Below are 23,868 nucleotides of genomic sequence, written 5' to 3' on the forward strand. Positions count from 1 at the left end.
GCTTCTTACATGAATGCACTGCAGACAGCTGAGGCCAGTATAAACTTCATAATGGACTGATGCTGGAATTATCTTTCAGAGGAACTGTGAATGCAGTTTAACAAATGCTAGCTGACATAATGACAACGGAAAATGTCTGTCATACACTCTTAAAGGTGCTTCAAAAGGTTCTTCAAGCGATGCCATAGAAGAACCATTTTTGGTTCCTCAAAGAACCCTTCAGTCAAAGCTTTTTTAAAGAACCATCTCTTCCTTACCTTTTTATAATCTGAAAAACCTTCTTTCACCACAAAGAAGCTTTTGTGAAACAGAAAGGTTCTTCAGATGTTAAAGGTTCTTTATGGAACCATTTAGACAAAAAGGTTCTTCTATGGCATCGTGAAGCTGGATTTTGTGGCTGCATTTATTTGATCAAAAATACATTAAAATAAGTAATATTATGAAATATTATTACAATTTATAATAAGTGTTTTCTATTTGAATAGATTTGAAAATTTAATTTATTTCTGTAGTCCAAATTTCACAAAAAGCTTATGGACATAATTATAATAAGTCAGATATTGAAGTGTTTTGGTCACTCTTCTGATTGACAATGAATCCACACAGAGAAATTTTGCTCAGATTTTTTTTTATGTTCCTAATTTTATTTTATATGTGACTTTTCTTTCTGTTTTAAAGATGTTTTCTTTGGATTGTTTGAATCCTCGAAAAGACAATATAGGAAAATATAATTCAATAATTTGTGTTTCCTGCTAGCTAAATTTCACATTCATGAACACAAATCTGACTCTAAATCTCTCTTTTCTTTGTTCAAGTGTATGGAAACTAAAATTCTGTTAATCCTAATGTTTTGCTACACTACCATAATTTAACCATGGTATCTGTAGTAAAACTGTGCTGTACAAAAAAAAATTACTTATTACTATAATAAAAATTACTATAATAAAAACCATGGTTAATTTTCCTAAGGAAGTTGCATTTGTCTATTTTTTCTTTCTTTCTTTCTTTTATTTTTATAACTGTATTGTCGTAATGGTTTGATGTTCTGCACATTTTAATAAAAAAAAAAAAGAAATCAGAAAAAATGATTGATGAATCAGAAAAAAAAGATTGAAGATACCCGCTCCGAAGTCCCGATTTGAATCAAAAGATTCATGAACCCGCTCCGAAGTCCCGATCTGAATCAAATGATTCGCAAACCCGTACTGAAGTCCTGATCTGAATCAAATGATTCGCAAACCCATACTGAAGTCCTGATCTAAATCATATGATTCACAATCCACGCTTCGTAGTTCCTATCTGAATAATAATTTGCAAACTATCATTTCAGATCGGGACTTCCGAAGTTCCAGTCTGAATCAAAATATTCACGAACCCGCTTTGAAGTCCCAATCTGAATCAAGTGATTCGTGTTATGCGTTCCAATTGGATCGCTTCAAAACTGAATCATTTTGTGATGCAGTGGTTTGATTTGGAGTTTCGAAAAGCTCACAATACATGCTTTTTAAATTCAGTATATGCCATCTCGAAATTTGAAAATGAAATGACCTTTTGGTCTGCTTTTGCTTGTGAATCGCTTGAACTGAATGATCGAAGTGTTTGAATCAATCACAAATGATTCACTCAATTGATTCGGTTTGTCTGTTCCTCCACTTTTCGAGTCTACAGCAGTGTTGCCAGTTTAGCAATTTTGTAGCTAGATTTAGCGACTTCCCCACCCCTTTTTTCAAAAGTTTAGGGACAAATATAGCAACGTCTTGGACAAACCTTATCTAAGTTCTCATCTTGCCCACTGATCTATATTCATCTTTATATAGATCAGTGAATTTGCTATTATGATGTCATCTAGTGACATTTAGCTACCAGTTTTAGCTCCTTTCAATTGAAATCAGTTGGCAACACTGGTCTACAGCCATGTTTACACGACACTGTCAGCACTACTGGCTTAGCTTGCTAGTTTTATGACATTAACTGAATAAGGGGAAAAAGTATGATGTTTACAAATAAAATATCCATATTTCCATTTCAAAGATAACATATAATCTATGAATTTGTTCAGGTGAGGTAACCGGTTTACTGCTAACCAGTGAAAACACTCCATTAATATGACGAGCTGCACCTCAAAATGCATGTTAGATGTAAACATTGTGCATTATGATCGAGTTTGTAGCTTAATTTTTAATAGTTGACCACTGAAGTTCAGTTGGTGACAGTTCAATAGGAAATCAGTTGAAAGCATCCAGTCATCTCATACTATTGAAGTGAATGTTAAATTTATCAGTATTGTAAAGATATGTGAGAAATTATTGCTGTATCTGATTGTATTAGTCTAGAGTGATAGTCAATGTAAAAAGAGAAAATGTAGCAGTCACTGGATATATGCCCTTGATCTGTCCCACCATGTCCCTTCAATATGTATTTTTAACAGTATCGAAAGTGCTAATTTCCCAATTTTTGCTTTCGTAGGATGAATCTAGCGCTGGCACAGATCTCACGAAACGTCTGTGCTGAGAACTAAAGACGAAACAGGCGAGCACAGAGCCGTTAAGGAAGCCATCTGTTCTCTGTAAGAGGAAATCAAGTCGTCGGATGATAAACAGTTGGAGCGTGTCGGGAGGCTTGTTCATCTACACTATCAGAGAATGAGATGGGACGAAAAACCAGCACCTGCCACTCACTCTGATAGCATCTATCTCACTGGAGAAGTGTCTGGAGCCCTGTGTGGTCTTCCTAATGGACGCCCCGCTCCTGTGTGACGCTAACCAGCCTTTTCCACGTCTGTGTGCTGTCTGCCTTTTTGCCAACAGTTGGTCCGAACTGGAAGCAGCAGAGGTTTGGTGAAAACACCAAATGACGACTTCCTTTTTCTTGGCAGATCTGAAAAAGCACAACTTTCTGTGGCTTGTATAATATGTGTTATGTTGAGTTTAGTTTTGTGTGCTCTGAAGAATTAAAAGCAAGGATGCATATCGGTACAATATCGGTTAACAGATATTATATATTGTTTTTAATTTATTTTTAATGTATTTGCACAAAAATAGCATAGAATTTTAATATCAACTATTCAGTTATGAAAACAATTATCTGCTTATCAGTATTGCTCTGAATTTTAATATTGATGCAGTATTAATCCATTATATTGAATATATTTATTTAATCTAATATATATATTTAATTATTGCAAAATAGTAATTGTTTTCTAACAGGTTTCCTAAATGTTCCCCCGTGTTTCATGTTTTATTGGGTATTTTAATGTATTTAATCTTTAATATTAATAGTATTAATTAGTTGTTTTTTTTTAATAAAGCAGTGTAAAAAATATCATGTCTCTGTTTTTTTTTTTTTGTCTATACAATCAGGGATATTATTGTTATTATTGCAAAAATAATAATTGTTTTCAAACAGGTTTCCTAAACATTCCCCTTTTTCTTATTGGAAGGTATTTTATTTTAAGTTTATTAATATTAATATTATTTAGTATCATTTTTAAATAAATGAGTGTGATTTCTGCCATAATGTTTATCATGTCTTGCTTTTTAGATTTTTATTTTTTTTTGGTCCATATAACCAGGTTTATAATATTGTTGACTAAAACTAAAAAAATTTGTTAATATAAATAAAGCTGAGATAAAATAAAATATAAACATTAGATAAAAAAATATATAAAATTATTTCAGTTAGTTGCCAAGGCAAGGCATTTCTAATTTTCATTTAGTTTAAGTTGAAACACTAAAATTACTAACTGCAAATAAATTAAGTTAACAAAAAAATCTAAAAAGTAATATTTAAAATAAACAAATAAAAATGACAAAAATTACATAATTGCAAAAAATGTTATAAAATTAAAATTGAAAGTATAAAATAAAAGCTAATTCAAAATATTAATCAAAACTATAATAGAAGTCTGTGCACTGAAAAATAATTTACAATTTTCTTTAAGGTAAGTGGTTGCAATCAATTTATTTAGCTACATTTAAATAAATTTAGTTGACTAACTTTCAACATTTTTATTTTTTTAATTGAAATAAATTGTTTGCAGCCACTTACCTTAAAACAAGTTTAATATAATTTTTTTTCAGTGTATGAATAAATGAATAATGAAAATAATGTCTTGTTTTGTGTTCCACAGAAAAAAAGAGAAGAAAATCATAAGGTTTGGAACAGTATGAGGTGAGTAAATGTCTAGGGGAACTATTCCTTTAATACACAATTATTTTACTGATAACTCAATTTTCACTGCTATTAGTACTGTTTTAGCCAAAATGTTGCTATCAAGACAAACACTCCTGTGGATGGCAGATTGAGAAATGTTCTGGACAGACTTTGTCACTGTTAGATTGCATCAGTCACACAGTTGGAAAATTCTGTCACCGTTCCCTTCGATGTGTGAGTCGTTTTCATGTGCTCGACTGTCACATGACGCTCATGATGGAGATAAATAAGGGAAAATGCAAACTGTAATCTAAGAATCTGTGAGAAAACCACAGTGCATTTGTCATAACCATCTAGATTGTGACCTGTCTGGAGCGCAGACGTCTAAATATGAAAGTAGGGCCGATTGTGATGCGGCGGGGGCCTCTCTGAGTGCTCTGTGGTGGGAGTCGTTCATTAGAGAGGCTCGGCTGCTGCAAATATCCACGTCGATGACTGTAGCTGTGTGGTTTCTTAGTTTCGGATGATTCCAGTCTCAGGTGACACAGATCAGACGCTATTAAAGGATTCTTCCGACCACAGTTTGCTTTGGCGGAGGCCCTGACGTGAAGCATGAGGCTGGACATGCGTCTTTTCCACACCGTGGCACGGCTCCATTCATTTGTGCGCTGCTTCTTTGGATTGCGGTGGAAAAAAATCCTTCCTCTTTTGAAACTGAGACTTATACACATGAGCGAAACAAACCATATGTACATTATGTGATGCGTTCCAGTATGATGTCGGTGAAATGTGGTTTTGTTTGTTCTCTACAGCAAATAAATCAACAGATGTTGTGGAGACGTTCCAAAGATGTAGTTTACTTGTGAAGCTTAAATATTCAGATCATTTGGGACAGGATTTGCAGCATTATTATTTTTAAAATGCAATTGTGGATGCATGCTGTATCAAAAATAAAGGTTCCAGAAGGAGATGCATAGAAGAACCATTTTTGGTTCCACAAGGAACCTTTTAGTGATAAATTCTTAAAAGAACAATTTTTTCCCTTAAACTTTTAAAAATAAAGGCTCCAAAAGGGAGTTTTTGCAAAAACACTCTTAAAGATAAAGGTTCCAAAAGGGGCTTTTCTGGTGATGCTATAGATAGAAGAATCATTTTGGGTTCTCCACAGAACCTTTCAGCAAACAGATCCATTTTGTTTTTCATATTGTGACATTTTAATAATCTGCAGAATGCTTTTCCATTATAAAGAACCTTTTGTGCAAAGAAGAACTTCCACAGACAATAAAGGTTTAATGGAACCATAGATGCCACTAAAGAACCTTTATTTTTAAAAGTGAACACCATAGAAGAACCACTTTGGGTTCAGCAAAGAACCTCTAGTGTGAAGAACATCTAAAGAACTTTATTCTACTGTAAAGAACCTTTCGGCCAATGGATAGCTTCCATGGATGTTGAAGGTTCTTCATGGAACCATCAATGCAAATAAAGTGTGTATATGTTTGTTAGAGGTTGGATGTTGTCTGGGAAATGCTGGCGAGCTGTGTTGAAGTCTCCAGGGCATCTTAGCGCAGCAGGTGAAGCCCCCCCTCACAGCAGATAAGGAATCTCAGAAACATGCGACGGACTCCAGGCATGCGCGGCAGCTCCACAGCAGGAGATTACTTTACACTCCATCATGGCTTTCACAGTAACTCAATCCACTGAACAGCAAAGACAAGCTCCTAAGTGCAGAGATATTAGTGCCTGCCAGTTCTCATCATGCACCGTTATCACAGATTCTGAACAGAGGCTGCTTGATGAAAATTAGCACTCGCTGTAATTGTCGTAGAGGAAGACTGAAAACAGGTTTTGATCAATTATAAAACTGCACGGTTTACACTTTAAAAACACTGTAAAAAGCAAAATACGGTGGTCCATCTCATGTTGGCAGTCATGTTTATCACCAAATATTATATGACAAATATGACTGTAATTATCATAATTATAACAATAAAAATAGTATTGTAATGTCAAAAACCTGTTAATTGGTTAAAAGTATCCTTACTCTAAAAACTGTAATAGATCTAATGGGACACTTTGTGTAATTTTACGATAAAATACTGTTTATTATAAAGTAAAAAAAAAAAAAAAGATTTTAGTAATTTGATGTAGCATTATTTCAGTTAATAAAATAATATCCTTTAATTTACTGTAAATTTCCTACCGTATTTTTTGTTAAACATCTGGCAACCACAGCTGCTGTGTTATTACCATAAAGTTGACTTTTACTTTTTATTTTATTTAATTAATACATTTTTACAGTGTTGGGTATTTCTACAGTGTGTCTTTTGTATTGGGTCCTTCTCATTTATTTGTTAATATATGTTCAGTAATTGTCCAAATATTTTCTGATTGAATAATTTAACTCATCTTCGTGATTACATTCCTCTTATGCATCAGATTTTTGAAGTAAACGTAAGAAGATTTATATTTTAAAGATGGTTTATAATGAAACACAAAATTAACTGTAACTGTATTTTTTCAGCGGAGCATCAATCCTGGCTGCTCGTATATGAACTTTTAGGATAATTTCATGTTATTTTAGAGGTAATTTATTTTTATAAGTCAGAATATTCATCAAAAATTCATGTTTTATGTTCCACTGTAGAATTAAATTCACACAGCTTTGGAAATGGTGACAGACTTTTCATTTTCCTTGGGGACTATTCCTTTTTTCTCTTTTGTCTGAGGCTCGTTTCTTCCCGTCAGATAATTGAACCATTAATCGGGGGCTGAAGATAAGGACTCTAATCAGAACCACATTAGCTAGTACTTCCTGCTGTCATGTGGCCTCATGGATGGAGTCCTGCCCATCATCCAAGGGTCATCAGGGGCCGCGACCCCTAGCTGTGATCCCTCAGGCCCTAATGGCTCCACTGCAGGATGGCCAGACGATTCATCCATGCAACGCCAGTGAAAAAAGGTGACTTGTGTGCTAATTAAGACTGATGGAAATCCATTTTCCCTGCAGTGTGTCTTAAAAACAATGTTTGAATTTGATTGAGGCTGATGCAAATTCTCCTTCATTTTAAGATTTTCCGAATGAAATGCACTGACATCCACGAGCCGGAAAAGATAAGGCACTGTTTGTTAACGAAAACATGTTCTATTTGTTTTGATTACCTGGTGGGATCTCAGCGGACTTACTTTAGGCCACAGTTTACTGAGCGCCGAAGAAAGAATTGTGTGTGTTTCATATGATGAACACTGTCCAGATGTTTAGGATCCTGTCAAAACCACTTGGAGGAAAAGTGACGGGAACGAGCGAATGTTTACTTTGCACTTTCTGGAGGATGCCATTAGAAAAATTTAATTCGAATCACATTACGATCTGGCATGTATATTCTTTCAGTACGGCTGTATTTAGCATATTAGTAGAGAGCCGCTTTTATAAATGACACATTAAATGTACCGTGAAAAGCCCGTGAAATCCAGGACATGTGATGCAATCGGAATACTCACAAAGTACCTGAGGAACGCACACATCCTGTTAGTGGCGCTTCCATAATTTGGGGCTGTGCAAACATGTAGAAAGGAAAGAAAAGCACAAGTTGTCTGGGCTCTGAAAATGATGGGCCGAACTGACAGTGCATCATTTTATGCCATGAATATGAGTATTCAGCTGATGTCTCCAATTGAACTGTGAACAAAAAGCTATTGAGAACCAGGAACGAGGCTCTTCTAGGTAATGGTAGACACTCAATGTTTGTGCATTTTATTTGTTGTAGTTTATTTGTTGACCACATGGGTTGCATGACAGCAACAAGAAATAGGTCATTCTATGAATCAGCTTTCTTGTCTAGAGTGATAGGAGCTTTTAAACATTGTTTCCGGTAAATAATGTGTCGAGTTGTTAAGTCTAAGGCTAAATTAAATTAGATGAAAGATATGAATACCTTTTTCAGCAAAGAGCACTGCTACAAAAAATAAAAATAAATAAATTTTCACAAAATTATAGGATGCAACACTAATAATAATTAATTTCTGAGTAGCAAATCAGCATATGTGACCCTGCAGCACAAAAGCAGTCTTAAGTCGCTGGGGTATATTTGTAGCAATAGCCAAAAATACATTGAATGGGGCAAAATTATTCATTTTTCTTTCATGCCAAAAATCATTACGATATTAAGTAGAGATCATGTTCCATGAAGATATTTGTAAATTTCCTACTGTAAATATATCAAAACTTAATTTTTGATTAGTAATATGCATTGTTAAGAACTTCATTTGGACAACTTTAAAGGTGATTTTCTCAATATTTTGATTTTTTTGTACCCTCAGATTCCAGATTTTCAAATAGTAGTATCTCGGCCAAATATTGTCCTTTCATAACAAACCATACACCAATGGAAAGATTATTTATTCAGCTTTCAGATGATGTAATCTATTCAAATTTCAGAAAATTGACCCTTGTGACTGGTTTTGTGGTCCAGGGTCACATACTAGAATGATTTCTGAAGGATCATGTGACACTGACTGATGATGAAAATTCAGCTTTGCATCACGGGAATGAATTATATTTTAAAACCTATTAAAATAGAAAACAGTTATTTAAAATTGTAATAATATTTTAGAATATTACTCTATTTTTCAAACAAATAAATGCAGCCTTAAAAATATATTAAAAATAATATAGAATTTTTGAATGGAAGTGTACATAAGTGGACAAAATATTTAATCCATTTAGTCTATTTTATGTATATACTTTTTATTATTGATTGATTGGGTACCTGTTTTATAGAACGACCCAAATGTCAAAACCAAGGGGTAGGCCGTTAATGCGAACTCTCTAGAGGCTAATATTTATGTTGAATCTGCAATGTAGTTTCTGCATTAATGTCTCATTGATCTGCCCTCAGATATCATCACTTCATCCTGCGGAGGAAAGAGCTGAGAGGCCCATCCTCAGAACACTTCCCAAGAGCCTGACTTGACTAAGTGGCGGGAACATTAGCATTTTCAGCCGGGCTGCTGGGATATGCTTGGAAGAGCCCCATAGGAGAGGTACAGGGCGAAGAAAAATAAGCTACAGCACTACCAATAAGTCGCCCTTGAAAAGAACCAGATGTGTGCGCAAGGATCTTTCGAAAATATTATCTTTGGAGGTCGCACTTCTCAGAACGCTGTTCTTCTCCCAACCCCCGCAAACCGACACTTGCTCGCCGTGCGCTTCTGCGTGCTTTTCGTTTCACAGTACACAGTATCTCCAATAGCATTTCACCTATTTTTCAGAGGTCAAAAATGTAAATATGGCCCACGGTGCTCATTGTTTCTCCATCGCTCCACTGCTTTTAAAACACACAGTGAGACTTTGTGTGGTGGCTCAAGGCCCTGACAGGCTGAAGTCAGCTCACACCACGGCGTGTCGGGGAAACGGCACGGTTGTTCTCCTACACAGAGGCACCTCTATGGAAAGCCAAAAGACCAAAAAAACCCACAAACCTCAAGGCTTTTTTGAATAAAACTAGCTGGAGTCTTTTATGCAGCCGTTTTTCTGTGGCGACTAGAGCAGAAACACACATGCAAATCTGTCAGCTAACTCGTTAGGATAATAACTCGAACATGCGTTTTTTTTTCACCATCCATCCTGCCGTAACAAAACACAAAGCCTTTGAGCGATAAGTCGGCGGATAGAAGTACAGGGGTGAAATATGGACGCTCGATTGCGCCGCCAACAACAAAAACAACAAAAGGTTTGTGTTGGGATCTGCTTCCCTATAAATGTGTCACCATGTTGGAGCCCCTCCTGGGTGTGCCGGACATGGTGTTCCCACAAGATCTCTCTGGCTCGGGTGCTCTGTCATTAGGCCTTGCCACCGGTGCCACACGCCACTCCTAGTGCTGAGCGCGAGGCCAACGAGACGCAGGTTTTGTTGCCAGAGCGCTTGAGCCTCCCCCATAACCGCTTCAGACGCGTTTTACTGGAACTTCTGCTGTGGAGACAGATAATTGAGTTTCTCTATATTCCATGCGAGTTTGTTTAAATTGTCTGTCTGTATACACAGGTTGTGACCAGTCCAAATCCAGTCCGTACAGCGTTGGGTGACTGCATGCCATTTGGTGTTTTCAGATCAGGACCGTTCCAGTACATCTCAGGTGAATTTGTTTTACCTGTCATTTCCCAAAAGCCCCACAACAAGGTTATAGGTTTTCACCCATCCATGTTAAGACGGCCTCTGCGTGGGCAAATGTTTGTTATCTTTGGTTTCAGCTGGAGGTTCGGTGTCTCTCTGGGACTGGTCGACATGCATACCAGGACAGACCAGCAGGGCCCTCCCATTACCACATGGTGACCGGGAGTATATTCCATAGGAGTCATGTGACCGCTAGTGTCCTCTTTCCAAGTGTATCCCATTGCGAAAGATGCATGTGAATGCAAACTTTAAATTCATGGTAATTATGACAGTATATGTTCAAAGCAATGCTACTCAAAAGAAAAAAATGCATGCTATTTTTAATCAGTCTACACAGTACTGAATGAGTCATGTTTGGATGAATCTCTGGAAACCTGTCATAATCCAGTCAAATTTCATCCCAAAATCAAAAGACAGTAAAATAAAATAAAAATTAGATTTTATTTTGTATTATATTTTTGTAAATGTAAAATCTTTTAACAACAGTACTCTGTTTTTATTGTGACATTATTTTTTATATTTTTGTCCCTCGATTTGCATTTATATATTGCAAAAAAAAAAAAAATCATTACTGTAATGCAAAAAATATTATTTAAAATACTTATAAAGTATTTAAATTGTTTATACATCATGATATCATTTGTTGTACTCTTTCATTTTGAATAATTTATATATTTTTAATAATTTGAGTAAATTATACAAATTAAAATTTACTGTGTTACAGTAATGAGAATTTAATCGATCATGACTGAGAATAATGGAAATTAGAATTCAAATATTAAAAGTATAATGTCAAGATACATTTCGATAATGAGAATTTGTCCTGAAAATAATGTCACAATTGAAAAAATATATATACCTAATTTTCTTTATGTAAAATATTAATAATTTTTACCTTCTTTTAAATTTGTGGATTAAATTTAACCTGAGCATGTTTCTGTGAGACAGAGTTATTAAATAAAATAAACATTAACTGAAATAAATACATTTTTAATATATATATATATACATAATTAATGTATAATAAATAAATAATTTATATTTAAATAATTTATTTCAGCTAGTTGCCAACATTTCTAATTTTCAAATGCTAAAATAACTAAAACTATAAAATTTTTAATTCATTAAACCAAAACTAAAATTTAAATAAATTTTTTTTAATAAAATTTAATTCAAAAACTAAAACACTGAGTATGTCAACGATACTAAAATAATCGTAAGATGCATAGAGATTTACCTATTTGGCTGCAGAGATGTCGCTTCCCCAAGAACAGTATGCTCTTGTCCTGTCAAATACAAAGTGAATTTCATCTAAATTAAATTAATCAGCATGAAAAGCTGCAATATCTTTCTGTAAGGGGCAATAATCCTGGGCACTTGCGCCAAGGCCAACAGAGGCCTGCATGTCAGTGATACTTTCATCTAAATATACACGAGACTGACGGCAGCAGGTGAGAGGGGCCCTGCCAGACGCTCGCCCTGAACATCACGCATACGCTGCAGGTCGTACCCAAGTGTCTATGTGCTCATGTGTGTGAGTGTGTATGTCCTTGTTGGGTGCGGTTGGGGCTGGGATGCCATTTCCCCTTCACTGTGGATCTAGATCTGCACTAAACGCAACCCAATTTTGGGTTTCTCTTCAAAGCCAGCTGGTCTGGCTTGATTTTCTGTAGCCTTTTTTGACATATTAACAAACTTTTTTTCTTTTTTACAAAGACTGGCCCACAGCAGGACCTGGAGGGTTGACCTTCCTGGAGAAGAAAGTTATCGGACTGGTAAGTGACCAAAAACGTCCAAATTAAACGATTGCTTGACATTGGCGAAAAAACGACGTGTCTGTGGTCGAACATAGGCTAAGTGTGTGTGCTAGCGTGACACGGTGTTTCAACACGTCTCGTTTGGGGAATGCAGACCTGAGAATAGAAATAGAAAGATACAAATTTAGAGAGGTGGGCTTTTTTTCGGGACATGGTTTGCCTTCGTAAATAGATATGTTTGTCTAGGAAATGAATGCGGAGTTGACTAATATTGTGTCAAGCTTGTTTACGGCTCCTTTTATGACAAAAAAAGCTTTGACGTGAATGTTGCGTTCTTTGTTGGATCGTTTGAGGATTTTATCAAGCCGCTATTTGTGGAGGATTTTCTTTTTCCCAAAAATGCTTCTTTTTTTTTTTTTTTACGTTTTTTTGTTACCTTGTTACACTCGTGCCGTTCCCTGTCAAAAATGACTGGCCTACCAAAAATTGCTTTTAAATCTTTCATTATGCTACCAAATATTGCTTTCATTTTTTTTGTCAACTTGTTTTCTTTCAATTAGCACAGGTTTTGTATTTCTTTTTTTGAACTGATTGATTGTCTGTGCTTATGCATCTAAATTTTTTAGTGAGTTTTTTAGTCATTGCCAAAATTTTCCACAAATAATGTTCCGAATAAAATGCAAACCCTGTGATAATTGTTAGAAAACAAGCATTCTATATATTATTGCCAAATCTTGGATTCTTGGATCTATTTGTCACCTTCTTTATTAAAACGTTTACAAGAAATTTTTAAAAGGTCAGTCATTTTTGACCAGGAGCACCAAATTAGGCAAAGCATTTTTAAGCTCAGCACAAAGGTTAAATGTACACTCTAAAAAATGCTGGGTTAAATACAACCCAGCGCAGGTTAAAATATGGACAAACCCAGCGATTGGGTTGTTTTCAACCAACAGTTGGGTTAAATGTTTAATCCAACCTTCTGGGCAGTAACCCAACCGCTGGGTTTGTCCATATTTTAACCTGCGCTGGGTTGTATTTAACCCAGCATTTTAGAGTGTAATTTCTAGTTCCTGTATTTGAAAAAATTTGAAAAACCATTTTCACACAGAAATTCCTAGTAAAGAAATGGCATGTAACATTATATTAAGCATAACATTTTAAAACTGAAATAGTATTTTCCTGTAAAATATACTAAAAAAATCTTACAATTTTTGAAGAGTACTTTATATGTAAAAGGGACTTCCAGTGAATTTGGTACAAGTCTATATAATATTGAAACAAAAAGATAACTATGTTTTAGAATTAAGATTAAATAAGTGTGCAGACTGTGCACTTCTCCCCAAGCAAATGTTCTTTACTGGTGCGAGATCCCCTGGTTTCTTTCTCTATAAAGGCCACAGCTGTAGGGCATCCATCAAGAGTGTTTGAGATAATGAAAGGCACATCAAGGGCATTTGAGGTGCCCACAAAACCACCGATTCCTGCCCACAACCACTGCAGCCTTCTCCTCTTACAGCCTCGGTTTCAAAACAAGACGCTGTGATAATGCTATCCTTATGTACTGAGTGTGAGTGTTTGCACCAGTGTTTATACAGTTTAGACTCTCTGGCTGTCCCGATGGTTGATGCTCTAAAAAAGCTGAATGTGTTTGAGGAGGAAGCGCAAACCGACCCACTTTGGATGCAGCAAGATTTGCATGTTCAGCTGCACCGAGCTCAGTTTTTACCGCATGAGTTTGTTTTTTGACTCTGTGTATTCAGCCTGGTTGTTATAATAGAATATTGTATTCTAATTACTTTACTTTACTTTCACTTTTGTCATTTAGCAGACGCTTTTGTCCAAAGCGACTTACAAATAAGAAAAAGTAACTAAAACTAAAAGTTACAACTCTATAAATACTATCTACCCACATATTTAAGAAAATAAAGAAATTAAATAAAATTGACTCATGCATATAACAACATTTCAATAATAAATATATAAATGAATAAACTCAAATAAAAAGCGATACTTCTATCCCTTGCCGGTGTCCCTGCCCGGTGGACATTACATTGCTATATTTGTAAAAAAAAAAAACTTTGGATAAAAGAGTCTGTTCATTTAATTTAATAAAGTAAAAAGGCTATATTCACTGCAACTGAGATATTAATTGCTTAAATTAAACACTTTTTTTTAACACAAAATTAACTAAAATATTTGAAAACAGTGTATTTTAATTTTGCCTATGTCATTATATACATATATGTGTGTGTGTGCATAAAATTTAAAAATATACATAATATACAAAATATATTAATTGTGTGTCTGTGTGTGTATGTATGTAAAATATATATAATATATAAATATGTAAAAACATGGATTTTCACACACACACACACATATATATATATATAATCTCGTCATATGTAGTAGGGTATATATAGGCTATATATACACTATGCACACACACACACACACATATATATGTGTGTGTGCGTATGTATACACATACACAAAATACATATTTATAATGATATTATTATACTACTATACTACTAACAAATGCATACATATATATAATTATAATTATATATGTATTTATAAATTATGTATAATTTATAAATACATAAATACTTTTCTGATTAATGTTATGAACACCAAAAATGTTCTCTTATAGTTAATATATAGATTATTTTGTTTTCTTGTTTAAATTTTTTTTTTATTATTTTGCTTTATTTTTATTCATATATTTTTTTGAGAAGGTGTATTGTCAATTTGCAATTTAATGATTAATTTTTATTTTTGTTTGATGCTGTATTTGTGCTTTTGCACATAGGTTTTATGCAACATAATAAATATAATGTAACATTTTGGGCATAATGTAGTGTAATATGAGATATATATTTTTAAAAGGCATACCTGTAAGCATAGATATCAGGTTATGTAACATACTCGGGGTTGATGTGCCTTTAGGGCAGGTTTAGAGACATCGATGCCTGAGAACTCGTCATGTGAGCAGTATAATGCAGCATGATTTGAAGTGAGTTTTGCACGCTAGGACTCCCTCAGTGAAACCAGAGTGTGAACTACAACAATAGAAAGCATGTTTTCTGTAAGTGTTGTGGTCTACAGGTGTCTAGCCATGAGCCGTGGCCTCAGCGACACATGCAAACAGCTAGCTATAATGTTTGAATGGCTTAGACATGAAAAGCCTGAGATTCCTACAAACAAGTCCTCTGGGATTGCATTAAATTTAGCAGCACACTTACAACAAAATAGGCTAGATTGAGAAAAATGACTGGTATTTAACAGGAAACTTGGTATTAAATAAATAATTGTAGTAAAAATAAAAATGTGGTCAATATTTACTCCCCCTCATGTTGTTCCGAACCTGCATGAGTTCTTCCTTCATTCTGCTATTCAATTAACACAGAAATATTCACTTTGTCCAAAAGGAGTTAAAGTTCAAATATTTGTCTTTCCAATGCAAACCTGTTATTTGCTATAAGATAGAACCTGCAGTGTGCTTCAAGACAGGCTGTTTATTTGATCTTTTGACTGGGTGTCTGTCTTTCTCTCTGTGATGCGTTTTTGATGACAGCAGGTAAAATGTGTGCTGCATCTCTGCTGAGTTACTCATTTTCATCTTGATATGAATTCTATCAAGCATTCATGGAAATGCGTGAACCTTAGGCTACATGCACAGTGTAGAGTTTCAGGAGTGACACCGCATTTAATACGGGAGCGAATCCCCTCAATTACAGTTTCTTGTGTGTACAGAACAGAACTCGATCTCAAAATTGCCATGACTGACATTGTGGTGGTAATAACAGCAACTTTTTGCGACTCACGCTTTTGGTAGCCGCTATTTTTTACTAAAGTAATGCATTATGTTAGGCGATTTTAAGTTAGCTAAATCCCTGTCGATATAGCCGTCTTATTTTATTTATATTTGGAAGGTTTGCAGAGGTCGCTCTTTAAGTGTTGCCATGTCCACTTATTATAAGTGACGCTTATTACTGGGCTCCATGTCTTTGAGCTTGTAGAATATGCGGTTGTCTCTGATTACTGAATTTAGCTGTAGTGTGGCCTTAGTAAACACAAACAATTGCAAAATCCTAATAATTAACCCCCAGAGCTTCACAGACACTTAAGATTACGCTCAAAGTATTGCAAAACTTCACATGGAGGTTTTACCCTTACCCGCACTTGGCAGCTCTAGGGGAAATTGTTCAATGAAAAACATGCCCCTCTCAGAGTGCCCATGCTCCTTTGTGAGTGTCAGCATTAGAGGCCTGCCAGGAAAAGTGTTGGAAAGGTAAAGGGGTTGTCAGTGTTCTGTGTCTATTAAAACACACACATAGCTTTTCTTGGACAAGAGTGGTTAAACTGTGTCCGCTCTCTCCCTAATGCGCAGTTATCGAGATAAACTTTAAAAAACGTTAACAGACCCGGTCTCAGCTGAATGAACAAATACATAAGCCCTCTGATCGAGCTGTTATGGTTATTGAAAGGATGTGTGGCAGGCCAAGTCTGGATCGAGGTGTAATACTCCAACCTGCCGCTAGTCAGCGCTGATGAGTCACAGAGACGCCCGTCACTAAACTTCACTGATGCCTTTTAATGTGTATTTCTACTCTCAGTGATTATTCCCCAGACTAATTACTAATTCATATAATTTGATGAATATTTCATTTTCTAGGTGCCAAACGAAGGACCTGAAAGCCTAAAAACCCATTTGATGGAGACACAAAAGCAGTGAGGATTCAGAGGGAGAAGACAGTGAAGTTGAAAGGTTTTGAGCAAGTGATTGGTAAGATTTTTTTTTTTTTTTAACAAATTAATAAATTAAATGTTCTTGTTTATTTTTATGCAATTTATTTTAAATATGTAAAATATGTTTATATATTTCAATTGTATACATAACAATCGTAATAATTAGACATTATATAAGGTTACCATTTATTTTTATTATTCAGTTTAATAATTATACCGTAAAATTAACCAATAAAGGAAATTATAATATAAATATTTTAATATAACAATTGGAATATTGATTGCAACAATATGATGATATAATATTTTATAATTTAACGAGTATTTATTTAACTGTAAATAGAGTCGGGTGAAGAAAAAATAAATATAAAAGACAGTCAAAGAAATTAGTAATTAAGTGCATTAAGTTTCCCTAAAAATAACTAGATATGAACTCTTGAGTGCAATTATTGAAGACGCGACGCGACTGACGCTTTAGTGATTAGTAGGACGCGTCGCGTCACGCGCGTGCGGGTGTGAGTTACAGTACGCGTTAGCCCCGCCCCCTTTACAAAGAGAGAGCGAGACAGAATGAGTCTCTCTCCCGTGTGATGAACAGACGCTCGTGAGGATCGTGTCAGTAAACTAGAGGAGATCTCAAACACTGCTGATCCACTCAGGATAACTCTGGACGTCTTCAGCTTTCGCTTCCATCGCTGCATGTGTCAAACCAATGAGAGACGCGGAGTTCAGCGATCATTCTCACATTGACGCGCACATGAAGCGCTTTGACGCGGGTCTGGATTTGGAGAGAGTGTGAGGAGTTCTGGACCAAGTGCGTGTCTGACCATTAACACCAGCGCATGCATGCTTTCTGGACCTGACACACTCATGCATTACAAAGTAAGTGGAACTGTCACAACTATTAGCTTTTTACTTAATAGAATAATAGCGTGATTAGTTAGTATCGAATACCATAGTTTAACAAGCATTAGAATACTATATACTGAAGTAAAATAGAACATTGTTAGTATACAAGAACAGTATAAGTAATATACACTAGAACAGTACACTTTAAGATGAAGTAGTATACACTAGTATAGAAAAGAATGGTTTTACAGGTAATATAGTATAGTTTAAGTAATTTAATATTATATACTAAAAGTAGTAGAAAACATAAATAGAATCATTTACAAGTAATATTAGTCAAGTATAATATAGTTTGTCAGAAAAAAGCTGTAGAATATAGAATAATACTGTATACTACTGTAGTATGGACTAGTGTAACAAGTAACTGTAATTTTAGAAATCCAGATATCTTATGCTTATGCATTGCTGTACTATTTAGTAATTTTTTATTATGTATTCTTATTTTTTTATAATTTAAATGTTGTCTGGGGTGCTTTAGGTAACACTAAACAAACTACTTTTCCAAAATGGTGTAATTATATGAGTAGCATCTCTATTTATACCCCGCTGTGGTAATTGGAGAACTGTAAACAAGTTATTTTATATGGCAGCTCTTACCGAAACGAATGGCTTTACTGTTAACCTGGAATATCCAGGATGGGTTTCCCAGCCGTTTAGATGAGAGAAGTGCTCTGCGCTGGTGCTTGTACAATAATAATGACCAAAGGGCAAAATGTGATCCAGGAAAGCCTAGTGCTCCTCCCTATACTTAATAGCATTCATTGTGGCCTTTTTGTGTGTTTTAAATGCACATTAGTATTGAAAGAGTGGCAAGAATGAACAAATCCGCATGATTTTTGATGCAGAGAAGCTTTCGATGAGTTGAATGCTTGTACACAAACAGGAAACGTGTGCCATGCGCTGAGACTCTGCAGTTTGCCTCTCAAAGTATGGCACACTTCGACTGTTTATTGCCATCAGGAAACTATAAACCTGACGTGTGATTGCATTAGTTAGCAGTGAATAATGACAACATAACAGCAATAAATTATGACTACAACAGCCACTGTTTTCATTCACACCAGCTGTGCACGGAGTCACTTGATGGTGAGACGTTAATGAATAAATGTTGTAAATAAAGCTAATGTTGATGTATTTGATCATTTGGAAAAGCTAATCATCAAAAAACCTCTCGATTTAGATGTTGTGAGAGGCCTTTCGAAGCTATTTTCAGGAGCTTCGTGGCTTTGCTGTCGTGTTAAGGAAAAACCATGAGTTTCATAAAGAGCTTGACGGGATGAAGTTGTAATTGTGGTGTTAACAGCTAGTAGAAGCATATAGGCTGTAGAGACGAGTGCAGTCAGTATATGAGTTGTGTAGGTTATCCTGCTGGGTGGTCTGAGTGCTGGTCAGACCTCCATGGCACTTTCCTTGGTTTTCTTCATTAGCCGCTGAGTGAAATGCAGCGAAACCTCAAAAGTATGTCACCATCATCGTTCTTAAAAAAACAGCTGTGCTGATTATCCTGAATGAAGACATTTGAAAAAAAACAAAAATCTGATGCAAATGTACAAATTTTATAATGACAAATTATACACTTATATATGTATTTATGCAACAATTATAAGCATTATGTGTTAGTTTTATGGATACATGTGTTAGTTTTATATATAGATTCCATAACATATTATTTATATATGTAAAATAAATGAAAACTATATAATACACTTTTTTTTGTTCAAAACAAAAGTAAAGTAAAATGAATTAATGCTATTAAAATGTAAAATATATATTTAACAAAAAATTATATGTTATACACATATTACTGCGTAAGATTTTTAAAAATATATATTTAAAATTATATATTATATAACACTAAAATGAGTTTTGAATCCAAAAGATTTAAATGTACTTATAAAATATAATATATTTATATAAATACACATTTTTTACATATCTAAAATTTTTTTTTTATAAAATATGGATTCTTATGGATTCATTGTAAATGAAGAATACCAGTGCGTGTGTTCTTTAATTTTGCACTCTGCATATTCAGCCTGGTTTTTAACCCTAGAAAAGCTAATAATGAAACCTAAGCTCTCCTGGTCTGTGGCTTTGCTGATCTTGCTCTCAAAGCAGTTTTTCGGCACAGCTTGATTTTGCCACAAAAAAAAAAAAAACCTTCATATTTTTTCCCTGTCATGTAATCTATCTTTGTCACTGGTGTAAAATGCTCAATTCACTGCGTTACATCCTCCAGAGAGGAGGTTTTGCACAGAGAACTCTTTGTACGGTGGGCCGTATATAGCGTTAATCAGCGAACACTAGCCCCCCTTGCTCGACGCGTGTGTCTGGGGATATTTTTAGTGGATCATGTGTTCATAGTTTAGTGTGAGGTTAGTTAAAGTATTTAAGATGTGACTTGTCGGCTCTGAGGTAACAGATACTGCGTCCACTGTAACACGGCGCTGGAAATCCTGTCCAGTTTTTCCCATTAACGGGATATTCTGCCGTTTCATTGGGCTCCTGGTTATGTCTGTCCATCTTTTGGACTGGGTTGTTATGACATCTGCACACTGACAGGTTTCAAACGGTGCAAGAATCCCAAGCCAGGTGTCTCTCAGAGGACAAATGCAAATTCTTGACCTCCTGAGGTCTTACAGAAGTCCAGCTGATGAAGGACGGTTAGCGACAAAGCTTGATGGCAGGAGTCGAAGCCATTCTTTGTGTGTCTATAAATTTGATAGTTTTGTTTCTGGATGCTAATTGGTTAATACAGCATTCTAGACAATACGTGTTTAACAGCTACTACAACATGCAATTTTTAACATTAGTTTACCTATCAGGGATTAGATCTTCTAAGGGAAGAGTTAATATATTACTATATTGGCTTAATAAAACAATATTTAAATTACAATTTGTAGTATCTCCTGAAAAGCAAGGGAAAGTTTACCCCAAATTAAAAATGTTCATCATTTATTCACTCTCATGTTGGTCCAAACCTTCCGTGGAACACAGCATTCAATGAAAGTCAATGGGGTCCAATGTTGTCCTTCAAAATATCTTCTTTTGGGTAAATAAGTAAATAATGAGTAAATAATGACTCTTATTTTTTGGTGAACTATCCCTTTAAGACTCTCCAGGCTGTGCTATATGGTGAATATCTCCTGCCACATTGCTTAAATATAGCCAAAAACCTCAACTTTTTTCCATCCTCAAAATTACAGAGGTGCAATCCACATTTGGTTGAAGCAAACTTGCATGTTTGTGGTCTTTTTTAGGCCTGACCATGTTGCTTGAATCATGTAAGTTTGTTCTTTGATTATGTGTCAGAATTTTTCTGCCAATTCCCACAATGAGGTTTACTTTCAAAATGAGTGTCTAGAGAAGACTAGCATCTCTATTCTGCATTTGAAGGCACAGAAAGCATTGAGAGCTGTAAATTAAATAAAGTATGTTGGTTTTTGAAGACGCATATCCCAAAACACCTCTGATTTGACGCTTGTGAACAATGTTTGTCTCAGTTTTGATGAGCCATCAATTTCAGCCACTGCTTCTGTTGTTCAGGGTAAAAAGTTCATCATTTTATTTTTGGATCTGCTACGTTTACACACGCAGTATATTTGGTAGAGGAAGTCTGTGAGGGGGAGTTTGAGGGGGCCGTCAAGCCAAGTACCTGCCGTCATCCTGGTTTGGTTTACAATGCTCCCGAGTTTCCACGTCACTTCCTCCCCATGAGATCGTTCCCATGCTGCTGTAAACACCCACACCCAGACCTCCAGACCGCCAGTGCCAGATCAAATCCAGTTCCTATGATGCAGATACTGGGTGAGATAAACAGCACATTTAGCCAGTAAAACTTCAGGGGCTGGATTCACAAAAATCTTAAGAAAAACGTTAAGATGTCTCTTAAGACAAATCCTAAAGAATGTGGAATTCTTGACAAATACTTAAAGGGATAGTTCACCAAAAAAATGAAAGTTACCCCATGATTTATTCATCCTCAAGTCATTGTGTATATGACTTTCTTCTTTCAGACGAATACAATCGGAGCTCTATTAAAAAACGTCCTGGCTCTTTCAAGCTTAATAATGGCAGTGAATAGTGGTCAAGATTTGGAAGCCCAAAAAAGTGCATCCATCATCAAAAGTACTCCACACAGCTCCAGGGGGTTAATAGGCCTTTCGCACCGCAGGAACCTTTTCATAGTACCCGAACTAATTGTGGAACTACCCACTTTTTGGTGTGTTTGCACCGCGGGAACTAGGAACGGTTTTAGTTCCGTTTGGAGGAACTAAATTAGCTCCTACTGGGTCTAAAACAGTTCTAGGAACTATCCGTGATGTAAGTGTACGCTGATTGGCTAAACGCGTACAAAAACGCCCTCACCCGCCATGATTTAAAACACTGTGTAAACATTGTATCATACTGAGAGCATTTATAAACGACTTCGTCCACGGCGTTTTGTGCTTCTATCAGCCTCAATGAAATGCAACACTGCAAATTGTCGTTGGAGATTCTTAGTCCTCCTTTCTGTTCTTTCAATCGCTTGACGTATACGTCGAAATTCCATGTCCATTACTGTGAAACCCGCGAGACACAACAAAAACAGCATCCTCAATCCTCCTGTTGTTAACGTCGTTATTCTTAGTTTACGTTGTTGAACACCGCGTACAAATGACGTCGCTGTCAACCGGCTTACGTCACTTCTTAGTACCCACTGTCGGTGCGAATGCAACCCTTTAAATGGTTCTGGGAAATAGTTCTCGCAAAATCGTCCCAGTACTTTAGTACTGTACTTATAGTTCTGGAAGTAAAGCAGTGCGAAAGGCCCTAATGAAGGCCTTCTGAAGTGATGCATTTGTGTAAAAATAATAACTTTAAGAGGTTATCTCTCAGCATTAAATTTTATTCTGAAATTTTTGTGATTATAAAATTAAAAACAAGGTCCCTATTAGAGTCGATTTTTGAATTTCAACTTGTTTCTGAATTTTGCAAAAAAGTCACTTAAAATAATAACAATCACTGTTTACATTACCATCCCTTGTAGTAGTAATATATATTGAGTTGTGCTATAATGCTAAATTTAAACAAAGCAATGAATTCCTTAAACGTCTTACATTTTGGAATTTAAGACAAGTTGTAGGTTATCTGAACTTTAAGAGGTTATTTACTGTGTGATGATTTCTAAGAACATGCTTTTCAGGAATTCTAATTATTCTGAAGTTTTAACTTTAGAACATTCTTAAATGTTTTTGGAAATACAAAGGTAAAAAAAATAATAGCAGTTACGAAGATTTTATTTTATTTTTTTAAATGCTGTTGTATGGTGTTAATGTACAAGATTAGACATAAAATCAAGAGACGTGATGTATAAATTCCAATGTTTATTTAACAAATGGTCAAAGTGGCAACTTTAAAGCATATACCAGATGTGTAGAGGTTAATTAGTCAGTCACATTCACTAAGTGTTGCACAGAAACATCAAATAGTTAATAAAACACATAAAATCAACAAATTTACCTAGACATGATCAAATATGCAATAAGATACTTGTCAACAGTTGTTCCTCGTTGTCCCATCAGCGAGCAGGTATGGCTGTGTGGTCTCTTCTAAGCAATCAAGGTGTTCTTCTTGTTAATGCCTGCACATTAAAGACAAAAATAGCACTCAAGGTCAGCTCTCCAATTGATTTTATGTATATTAGTCTTTCATATACAACCCACCTAGCAATATTTTGAAGCAGACAATGGGTAGTGACAGAAATGTCCAAATGTGCCTTTTTGAAGATGTTTTTCAGCTTGATTGGAGGACATTTCCCTTACAGCCTTGTAGTGATGGTGGAATCAAATGAAGTAGTCCCATTCTAAATAACAGATATGACAACTTCAGCAAAAAATGCATGAACACAGAATATAGATAATGCATGAACATACATAATCTTATTCTGAAATATAGTCTAACCTTAAACATTGGTTTCATCCTCCTTTACAGCTGATTCCGAGGTCAATCGGGTCCTTGAAGGTCTTGGGAGAAGCCAGGAACGTGGTGGCTTCTTGAAAAAAAAAAAAATAATAATAATAATAATTCATGACAACAATATCTCTCTGAGGAACCATTCTGCTAAGTTGATTGTGTGGCTC

General features: G+C 35.4%; 1 protein-coding gene across 3 annotated transcripts in view; it reads left to right on the top strand.

The window, feature by feature from the left end:
* The first annotated feature begins 11,915 nt into the window (after positions 1 to 11,915).
* The window catches only part of LOC306864520 (myocyte-specific enhancer factor 2C-like), a 43,794-nt gene continuing 31,841 nt past the window's right edge, over positions 11,916 to 23,868 (top strand). The window contains exons 1-2 of one of the 3 annotated variants that reach the window (XM_079408582.1): positions 11,916 to 12,100; positions 16,764 to 16,874. The gene's annotated coding sequence lies outside the window, so the exon portion shown is untranslated. Of the gene's footprint in view, positions 12,101 to 16,763; positions 16,875 to 17,386; positions 17,720 to 23,868 lie in introns of those variants that run through there. The other 2 variants (XM_079408581.1, XM_079408580.1) reach the window with 2 other exon arrangements.

The sequence above is a fragment of the Barbus barbus genome, assembly GCF_936440315.1.
Source record: "Barbus barbus genome assembly, chromosome: 45".
Lineage (NCBI taxonomy): Eukaryota > Metazoa > Chordata > Actinopteri > Cypriniformes > Cyprinidae > Barbus > Barbus barbus.